The sequence below is a fragment of the Elaeis guineensis genome, chromosome 16, assembly GCF_000442705.2.
Source record: "Elaeis guineensis isolate ETL-2024a chromosome 16, EG11, whole genome shotgun sequence".
In the NCBI taxonomy this organism is placed as follows: domain Eukaryota; kingdom Viridiplantae; phylum Streptophyta; class Magnoliopsida; order Arecales; family Arecaceae; genus Elaeis; species Elaeis guineensis.
The window spans coordinates 40,178,896-40,190,543 of NC_026008.2; the positions used below are offsets into that span (position 1 = coordinate 40,178,896).

Sequence of the window (11,648 nt, forward strand, 5' to 3'; positions counted from 1 at the left end):
ATAAAGCTCGAGCATGCACATCCATTCGCAATGGTCATCATAATATCCCATAAATATCCGGATAAAATTAAGAAAAAAAAACTTCATACACACCACTATGGTGGCTATATAAATGGCAATCCAGTCAATAGCACTGTTAATTTTTTTATAACATATCTAATAACACATGTGCTATTGCTTCATAAATAACACAATTTTCATATGTGAGACAAATCCTTCACACCAATAATTAGGTGGTTCCATGTAGCATCCTTTCTAACTTATATGCTTTTTTATCTCCTTAATGTGGACCATTATATTGCAATGATGATAATAAAAAGACAAAAAAAAAGGCCACATGGTCCACATCTATTGTCCCATATTTCTGTCCCATGTTTTTATCTACCAAGAGCCTGCAGTGGTTATGGCTGAAAAATGTTGGAGGTTTGACAGCAAATTCAGACCGGTGAAAAATGTCGGGTGTTCCGAAGCAAATTTGTATTATAAATGAAGGGGTTGACCAATGAATGGTGATGCCTATTTTTATTAATATATAAAGTTGTAATGGAGAATCTTTAAGGGACAAGCCTGAGTAGTCGTTGAGAACTTGATAGAAAATCCAGCAACCCGATTGACAACTGGGATTTCAAGAAGATCAGCTGGAAAGTTTTTTTTTTTTTTTTTTTCCTTTATTTTGACTGAAACGGGAGGGTTGACCACGAGGTATTTATTATAGCTTAGCTTGGCAATGAATATTTCTGATCCAAGCACTTTTATTTTTAAAGCCAAGAAGCTCACCACCCGAAGGCATGGTTTGGACAAAATTTGTACCGTTAGCTTCTCCAGGGGTGACGGCTGAAGACAACGTGGTTGACAGCGAGGAGTTCTAGAAGTCAGTAACCTTAAGAAAAGTATGTGAGATACCGAAGAATTGGAAGTAGATCACTTTTGCCTTCTCATATTAAAATTTAAAAAAAAAAAAACAAAGAAGAAGCTTTGTTTAGTCAAATGCATGGATTAAAGATTTTTAATTTTAGTTATGTCGGTGTCAAACTTAGATACCATGATAACCATACGTAGAAATAAAAGAAATAATTTTTTTTAATTTAAAAATATTATCGAACATGATATGAATTACTTTGATTACTATCAAAAAAAAGTTGTATAGGATCAGAAGTGACATCTATCATTTTAAAAAGTCAAATAATGTATTGGATCTTTGATTTGATCATATGATGTGAAATTAAAATATTTTTTTATTTAAAATTAAATAATTTTTTGAGATCTAAAATAAAATATCACCTTCTAAAGATATGGTATATAGAATGATCAGAATTAAATTATTTTATAAATTATTAAAATAATCTGATTAAAGCAAAAATTTTTGTTGAAAAAGGCTTCGCATGAGCAGATCTCCCAATTCAAAAAGAATTAGACATAGCTGCCGAAAACAAAAGATGTATCTACTGTGGGATTTAACTTTTTTATATTTTTTTCACTCGGCATATCTATATGGAGAGTGTTATATATCCTTTTAATTAGCGGAGGAATTAGATTTGAATTATGAAAGAACAGACTTCGTCAGTGTAAATAAAAATTATTATAGTTCAATTTTGTAATTTATTACTGAAAAAAAAGAAGATCTAGATCCTACTTTCACTAATTTTTTTTTTCAAAAAAAATTATGAGATCCAAGTTAAGCATGATAAGAATTTTTTTTTTCTCTTTTTAAAAGAAAAAAATAAAGACCAAAAAAATGATACAGCATTATAGCTTATTGGCCTATAAGACCAAGCAAAAGTGGAGCCAATTTATTAAAATAATATCTAAGCAAACTAAATAAATAATTTTATTTTATGAAGGGTACCAAATAGTTGCTGAATGGAGACATATAGAACTGACCCATAACTGGGATAGGGGTTGATGGTTACATCATGGATAGTATGTACCATTTGGTACAAGGAAGTACTTTCATCTTTTGAGCCCCACCGCTCCTCAGCCTAATGCTCCAATTCCAGATCTAACTAGTGCAGGGGATTTGTTTTGTTCTTGAAATATTATAGAACATCTCTGCTAGCTCGTAAGATCCATTACTGTTGTATCGTATAAGAAAGAACATTATTATTCTTATATTAGTATATTTGATTCATAAATCTCATAATTTTGCTCTTCAAAAATCATCTTATAAAGAAATAGTGATCTCTTCCTATATAAGAAAGAGTATCTCTTGACTCACAACCAATGTCAATTTATCAGAGACTCCAATAAAGAAAGCTTCATGATTTTATCTTTCCAAAAGTATCTCACGTGAGATGAGTTATCTATTCTTATATAAAACAGAGTCTCCCTTAACTCGCAATGTAGGACTAATGATATCATCTTTTCTACATCATAACAATTACATAAAGCTTTGATATAGCCAAATAAATCATGCATCAAGTTGAGTTTTGGCACATCTTCCATCTATTTTTATGTCATACCTAATCTTTTTGATGGTCATATCCGAGGGTCTAATGCATGAATAGTATGGGGACGACCCATAGATCCTATAAAGCATTACCAAATCATTTTTGGAGCCTCTCCTTTTCACAACTACCAACTCAAAAGATTTGGTCAATCAAAAACAGTTCAGAAGAGTATTCATACTTAGATTAGAAGGAGACTGATAATGTTTCTGGAACATTTATGCAAAGACTCTTTCCACCTCTGAGATATCGGATTCTTTATACTATATATTGTGTCTTTCCTCCTTCAATCGATCTTTTTTTTTTTACCCCTTACTTCTGCAAGTAAGGCTTGCTTGGGACTAAAATCAAACAACTCCATTCAATAGGCCATTTTGGAGGACATAATTTGTGAACAAGAAATCTTTCTTCTGTCATGATTAGAAATTGTTTATGTTTTATCCCTTCGTTCCAATTTTCTTATGATGAAACAATAAAGCTCAATAAGCTCATATAGAAAAATCTTAGGCATATATTCTCGCTTACCATATGATCACCTAATAAAGAACCAGTGAGGTCTCCTTTCATGCTTTTCTCATACATGACTCTTAGCCTGATGTATAGTCCTATCCATTGTCATCAAAACTAGGAGGAAGGAAACAGAATGCCTTGGAGAACCTCCAAGATGGATACATGAATTCTGCTGTTGTTAAAGAATTTGACTTCAACCAGAGATGTCAACCTCCTTTGCTTGTCCGCCATTGCAAACTTCCAAGAGCTTGACCCAAAACCCCTTCACCCATTCTCTCTTTGACCTGACCGTTCTCAATAAGAGTAATTAATAAGACCAAAATTGCCCCACGTCTCCATATGGTACCATAACCATACACCTACTGACCCTTTTTGTGAAGACTACGGTCACTGTTCTCTACTTCCCCGTCCACCCACCAGGCCACCACAGCAACCACCTCAATTATTTTCTTGGTCGTCTCACTTCTAAATCCTCCAAAAAAAACAAGAGCATACTTTAAAGCACTTGTGATTAGGTCCAACATTTCACACAGCCTGTGCATTAGAGAAGGATTCTAGGTTCAATCCAGAAGGGGCATATTGTGTCTCCCGCATAAGTTTTATGCATAACCTGTGTCCATTGTTACTGTAGATAATTTTTAATTACAAGATTTTTATTTTATTCAATTGTTTCTACTGTAGGGCTGGGACTAAAGATGCCGTCCTCCCATAACAGTAACCCTCTTGGTCAAAAAAGACTCCGACTTACGTGGGATCAAAACCTTCTCTCCTCCCACTGAGGTATCTTTTAAAGGACAAAACTGTGAGATCCTGTGCCATGAATCGGTCGAAACGGATAATATCTCGTGTGAGTGAGTGTAGAGAACTGATCAATTTCATCCATCCGAGCCACGAGATTTTATCCGCAATATTGATGCTAGTTGGAAGAGGGGCTGTCTCCTACACACGCACACGGAGTTTCTGTTGACTCACAATTGATGTGAAACTAAAAATTCCATCCTTTCGTTATATTTTTCATGATATCTATAAGCCACAATATCCATATTGCCCATAATATTATCACTTAAAGCTGGAGAACAAACTGGGATGCTTGTAAATATGTGCTCCTCATCCCAATTGGATCTTGAGTGGATTCTGTTTTTAATTGATAAGTTCTAGAATCATGAAAGATAATAAATTTAGATTGATGTGGCATGAAAACTGAAAACTAAGCTTTTGTGGGTCAAATAAACAAATGGTCCCCATCACTTATGGTCAGAAAACGAGCCAGCTAAAGGTCACGGGTTAGAAAAAGCATGTACCAAAATTTTGTGCAAGGATTGATGTACCGCTTCTGTCGTGGAAACTGGGTCAACCATCCTTGAAGGTACGCACTCACACCTGGGTTTCTTATAGATGGGTCAAAAGGACCACCAGAAAAGTCGAATATCACGCAGTACTCTTTTCCTCTTGGTTTGTCCGAGTCTTATTGGTGATCACAAGATTAGATGACTAAATATGGACCCCAGCAAGAGAACTTTGAAAAAGGAACCCCTCCCTCCAGGATTATTACTCATAAGAACAAGAGTAAAAATTGTGACATAAATGCATTGCGTATGATGAACAAGACATACTGTCCAATGAAAAAGAATAGCTATGTCTAATCTTGTTGGTCTTATCAAAGAACCACCTTGGCATTTCCAATTCCAAGTGTTTTAAACATGGAAATAGCACTGGCCAATTATAAATGCCCATATTATATTATATACTATTTAATTTCGCAACATCATCATTGGTCTAAAGTAGTCCTCCGTTTGATCTTTCAATTTAAGAGAGAATGGAGAGGGGAGAAATGTGAGCACTTTGCTTGGGAGAAGATGTTGAAATATACGTTTCTTCTGTTATTCAGAAACTTCTTGTCTAGAAATACCTTTCCTACTTCGTGAATTTAATGAAACCTAGAGTCATGGGTGTCTGTCTAAATTGTTACGATTTCTTGAAAATTTTAGAGAATGGAGAGATTACTCTCTTCTCATCAGTTATGTACAAATGCATGTCTGCAGTCTTCAAACATATTGAAGGAAACAAAAGTAGACTCTGCAGTAGCTGTTGGAATTGACCATGCATTCCTTCGTTTGCAAATCATTTGGGATACCCTCACCAGATGCACTTAACATAAAAACCTTTCACCACCACCATCATTGTTCATTCTTCTCAATTCCTACCCAAACCGATCAACTAAATCACAAGTGCATCCAACTTCCAACTTTTATTGTGCAGGACCAAAACGAGTGCTTAGAGGGTACCTTACCCGAGAGATTAAGGATTCAACATTTAAAGAGGAAGAGCATACATATATCACTGCAAATCAAATCTAATGATGTGAATCTACAGAAGGAAACAAGTAAAAGATAGAGAGGACTGCAATGCTTCCATTCATTCCCGAACTGCGGTTCCTCCCACCATTTTTTTTCAAATTTCCTTTGAAGGAAAGAGCTCTGCTGCACATTAATTCAGAGGTCTCTCTCTCTCTCTCTCTCACACACACACACAAAGGAATAACAATAGAAACTTGAGCAGAAGCAGCACTTCAACATGTGATTCTGCACGCCATATCTGAGGACATTTTCATAGGATTTGACAAGGTCATGGTATACCACAGAAGAAGCATAAACCAGAAAACTTTACACACTCATCAAATTTGATGGCTAGAATAAAAACATCAGTCCAAAGTATAAAAAACCAATGCATCTATGAACAGCTACACATTTACTTTCTTCTGACGCATATGTCGATGCAATATTACATCTGATCTTTACATTTGTCTAGTGGATCCTGTGGTAGTCAATTCAATGCAACAAACGTCTGCTCACATTATACTTGCCACACTCCAGCTTTCAGTTAGGATAAACCAGTTTAGTATTGGTAAGCAAATAATTAACCTTTTAAACCATCACCTATTGTTGTAACAGGAGCACTGGCAGCCTTCTGTGGTGGTGATGCTGGAGGAGGGGAGCTGTCTTTTTGGCTGTTCTCTAAGATGTAGAGCTGAGATGCCACATGATTGAGGGCAACAGCTTCATCATGCATGGCAGAGCAAAATTGAGGCTGCTTATGAAGACACAATGAGGTGACAACAGCTAGCCGGGAAAAGGCACGGATCGGGAAGCACCCATGCAGCAGTGGATCAGCCAATTGAACAAACCTTCTCCTATCCTTGAGAAAAGGACGTGACAGGGGAAAAAAAAAAAGGAATGAAATGAAACTTCCTTCAGTTAAGAAGAATGGAGATAAATGGTAACTTGAAACAGTATCTAGCTTGAAATCTGCTTGGTCCACACATGGTCACAAAAGAAGGAAAATTATTTCAGGGACTCTGTTCATGATCTGATCTAGCCAGTAATGGCTGAATTACAAATTGAAGTCTTCGTACCACTAGACAATAGAAACTACGGAAATAAAGAATTATAGCAATATCATTGTGATTGTTTTCTAGAGATTAGACTAGCTTAACATATCTATATTTTACAAGCCATCACTGGCTTTATAATATTGATTGGGAAAATCTACATTATCGGAAAAGCAAAAAGGCAGAAAAGCATCCCTCTGTTATGTATTTTACTCAGATTTAATATGTTTCTGAGAAGAGCAATCATAATTTATCAATACACCAAAAATGTTAGAAATTTAGAATTGAAATCTATGATACCTTTCAAGATCAGCTGGTAGTCATCTGATGGAGTTTCCTAAATAATCAGAAAGTTAAAGGTTCTCTAAATTTCATGTGAAATGATATACCAACAATGAGTTGAAGCAGAAAAGAAAAGATCAAATGCTTTTTGCAGTAGAAATTAGAATAGATATAGAACTGAAACGTCAGTATTGCAATGACCTACCCATGAAATTAAATTGTGCTACCCCAACTTCTTGGAGAAGTCATATGCCCTTCTACCACTGATCAGCTCCAATAGAACCACACCAAAGCTATATACATCAGATTTCACAGTCAGCTTCCTACTCATAGCATAATCAGGCGCACAATAGCTGTAAGTTCACACCACCCTTGTCGAAACATGAGTTTCGTCACCAACAGGTCCAACCGTCATGAGTCCAAAATCAGAGAGCTTAGAGTTGAAATCATTATCTAACAATATGTTAGCAGATTTTAAGTCATTATAAATAACAGGTGGGTTGACCACATCATGAGCCCCTTTGCAGCACCAACAGCAACTTTTATCCGCATGTTCCAATCTAGTGCTTCTTTATTAGGTGGCAGATCTGAGAGAAGAAATAACTTATGGATCAATAACTCACACAATCAAATATGAAATTTAAAATCTAAGAGATGTCAGTACTTAAATCAGAAAAACTATGGCAATACAACTGTCAATCAAGTTGAATAAAGATAAGTCAAGATGCCACATGATTTGTTTCTTTATGATGTGTAAAGCTGCAGTTGTAATCAAATAATGTTGCAAAGGCCATTAGTCATATGGATGCATATAAAGCAAGAAAAGGGCAATTATATTCCGAGCATAAGTTTGAATCTAAAGAAGATTACTGGGTTGGATTAGTGTCAGTGAAACCTTGATGGAACTCTCTAATAAGGATGAGAGCACAAGGCTTTCCAAGAAGTGCAATACCAAAGATAATGAAATGCTAAGCACTGGCTTGGTTTGGTTAACTAGACTTTTCAATAAAACATGGGACAGGATAAAAAATAAGCATTTATACAGCATTTAAAGACATTTTAACCTCAAAATTATACCAACTTTCATCAAAGTAGGCTTGTAAGTCACAACTAGAAGTTTTGAGGATGGGCAATGGAACAAAAGATAATCAATAAATAACTAAAAGTCAGAACTCAAGAAATAAGATTGTTAAATAATTCTTCCTAGTAATGCAAATAATTAATATCCAAAACCACAACCATCAAGCTTTGTCCCAACTATTAGGGGCCAACTTTATAATTCTGCATTCACCAAGAATTCCTATTTAGGGCTGCATTTGATGTCATTTGATGCTTTTCCAGATAAGTCATACAGTGACACAACTAATGGATTAGAAGTTTTTTTTCTTTTTTTTTTTTTTCTTTTTTTTTTTTTTGTGTGTGTGTGTGGTTTGGGGGGGGGGGTGTAGGCATTAATTCAGACTGGTATCCAGGACAGAAGTATTTATAACTTTAAAGATTTACATGTGGAACCAGTTACAAAACCAAGATTGAATCATAAGATGAGTAACTTCTAAGTTTTGACACTGGCAAGATATTTACATCGACCCTCAACACACTACACATATTACAGATAAAGTAGCTACAAACATCAGTAGGAATCATGTTGGTGGACGATGTTTACAAGTTACAGTTACGTCAGCATTATTTGCTAATTTGCTATAATGAAGCGGGTGCTTTAGGAGATAAAGTTCTAAAATAAGTTCAATACCTGGAGCAACACAGAACTTGAGATGCAACTGCAAAGAGAACATAAATGGGGCCAAGTTTTGAGTCGGAGATAATGCCCAAAGACAGAGTGGAGTGACTATCTATCTTGCTACAATATTACAAATGATTGGAAATATAGATAAATTATTCTCAGTATAATCAAAACTTGGAGAACTCTTTGCAGCTGCTGAGCTGCACTTCCAGGTGGTGTAATTGGAGCAAGTCAATGAGATAGTTCGTTTATATGCAGTGAAGACCGTACTGTTCAAGAATGGCTTAGATTTTGGGTCAAGCAATCTGAAAGATAGAGGGTATGAAAGAGCAAGTAAACATAAAACAAATAGATAGATTTATAATTATCACTTATAGTCAAGTATATGACCATGAAGAAAATACAATGAAGCAACTAGCTGATGGAAGGTCAAAACAAGCCTTGTCTCTTGAGGTTCTCCTTGCGGTATCCTTCCTTGTGATATAGCAAACTTGTAGGCATTAAGTTATAGTTGAAAGCAATTAACATTGACATAAACTACATTTATGTTTCTACAAGCCCATAAGCTTTATCCCAATGCATAACAATACACCTCATTCCGTGCATGATGGAAACTGTTGCTCCTGATCTCCGTGCCTGAGGTCGGATTGCCAAGGAGAGGATGACCGAAGTGACGTTGTCGTTGGAGTTCCGCCCAAATACCTGCAAAAAGTAATCACTGGGTTGTTCTTCGATGAAGACCCTCCGACACTCAAGTTAGGAGATGGAGAATAATGAGAAGGAGAGAGTGGGAGTCGAGAGCTTACTTTGAAGGTCTCTATGCCCTTTTATTTATAGGGGAGGAATCGGAGTCGTATACGTCTCGGAGTCGGGATTGCTTTCCGAATTTGACGTGCAGATTAATTCGAAGAAGTTATTTTCTTTTGTGGGAGACTCGATCGCAAAGGAATCCTTTTCTATCTGAACTTTCTCAATTTAAGAGAGAGAGGTTTCTGTCAGAGAAGACCATAGTTCAGTCATGGATGAGCTAAAATAGATCGTCTGGAGCCGAGGTGAAATCCTCGATAAGGGCCGAGGACTGAGAACAACCACTGCTAGCTCGATGGGGTGTGTTCAGCAACCTTTGGGTCAATTGTATATACATGATCTGATCAGTGCCCATCTTCCATAATTCGGCGAGCGACGAGGATTCATCCAGTCGAGGCCGAGGTGGAGATCCGCAACAGAAACTATGAGAAATAAAAAGAAGTTTCATTGGATTTCTCATATAAAACCAAAAGGAACTTATATTGCAGCGAAATGATCATTTATAGCAATTAATACATCATTTCTGGTCAGCAAGGATCTTAAATTAGCAAGTCAACGTTCACAACCATGCAAAAAGTATATGGAAACCAGATCAGTAAAAGCAAAAGCCTGACAGAAATAGGATGATTTATTAAAGAAGCTTACCGAATAAGTGATCTTCAGAGCTACCATGTGGCAAGTACTCATAAACCAACAGTGTGGCAAGTACTCTCAGCTCCCTCAGCACAATATCCACAAAAGGTGACAAGATGTGGATGGTGCCACATAATCAACATTAGAACCTCGACCAAGGAATTCATTACTCCCCTGCAGCGCATTGTGATTCAGCTGCTTGATTGCTACAACCTGCCCATCAAATTGAAAATTTATATATCAAATGTAATCAAAATCAGAACTTCTCAACGAAAGATGCATCCAATCCTAAGCAAGTTTGCTACAGAAGAAGAAGAATATATGCTTGCCTGGCCTGATTCCAAGAACCTCTTCAAGACCCTCCCAAAACCCCCTTCCCAATCAAATTAGACAACTTGAAGTTCCCCGTGGCAGCCGCGAGCTCTTGCAAGGTGTAGCCATGAGCGTTGCAGCTTTTGTCTCCAGCTGGTGAAGGTGCCTTCCTCTCCAAATCTGCGCACAAAACAGAGGGGAAAATAAAAACTTTGCAAACAAATTTCCCAGAAAAGAACAAAAGTTTCAGAATAACATTCCAACTAAAAAGAAATTGGGATGCTAAAGGGGAAGGGGGATGTAATTTTTTTCCCAAAAAACATAAAATTCAAAATAATCTTACAAAAATAAAAGGAAGTGACGAATGCCGGCATAGCCAAAAAAAAACATCCTTAAAATTTAAAGAATTTGGCGTGCCAAAGAGGAAAACTTGGATTTTTTTGACAAGAAAAGGATTGGAAACAATTCGGCATACCTAAGGAATCAACGAGGACGGACAAGGACCGGGGAATCAAGCCATCACTGAGCCTCCTTCCAGATTCTTTTTGACGATAAGTAACGCAAGAAAAGCAGCTCATCGCTCCGCCCCAATCCAACCCTAATCAGGACCCACAACCACGACCCTAAAATCTATCTAAAATCTCCCCTCCTCAGAGAGAATCTAGCACCAACCACGGTCCTCCTCCACTCTTCATCTCTCCTCCTCACCCATATATATATATATATATATATATATATATATATATATATATATATATATAAAAGGAAAAAAAAAGAAGAAATGAACAAATGGTAGATGAAATCAGGAGCAGCCACGCAGCATCAATCCATACAATGATCAAATTCGAAGAAAAAAGAGGAGAAATGGGGGAATTCCAAGGGGGAGATGGAAACCCTAATGGGAAGGACGGAAATAGGGGAGATGTTTTTGGGGAGGAGAGCGGAGGAACAGAAAAGGAGCGGGTTTCTTGTTCACCCTCTATTTCCGTTGGCTTCTTTTAGGGTTCCGTTCAGAGGACGGGAATTTTCGCCGTCTCCGAGGTCGCCGACCGTTTCCTCCGTTTTTGCCGGGGGAGATGGAGAGGAGAATTAAGGAATCTGCCATGAAAGGGCGCGCGTTGCACGGAAGAGAGCGATGCGCGCCTCCTACGGGAAATAACGGTAAAGGAAGAACGGGGCCTTGCTTGCTCAGCTGCGTTAGTTCTGGGCAAAGTTATCGGCGAATAAAAACTTGACACGTGCCAATGGACAAACTACGTCAACACGTGTCACTTTCGTTCCGGGCACAGCTTGCCGAGGTGGGTCTAGAATTGCCTTCCGTCCAATAACTGATTTAGGCACTCTAAAATTAAAAGCAATTTATAAAAATCCAAATTAATCATTGTTGAATCTAAAGGATTCCAGTTTAATATTATTTTAACTGAATTTCTAACTATTTAAATTATAAAATCTCAGGCACAATTTAAATAGTTAAAAGATGCCCGCGTAAAGATATTTTTGATGGAGATGATTTCGCTATTTGAAGTGATAG

The 11,648-nt window shown here is 37.0% G+C and overlaps 1 pseudogene; it reads right to left on the reverse strand.

Annotated features, from left to right (window-relative positions):
• Positions 1–5,616: 5,616 nt before the first annotated feature.
• On the reverse strand, positions 5,617–11,303 carry LOC105059703 (probable serine/threonine-protein kinase PBL21; annotated as a pseudogene).
• Between the last annotated feature and the right edge of the window lie 345 nt (positions 11,304–11,648).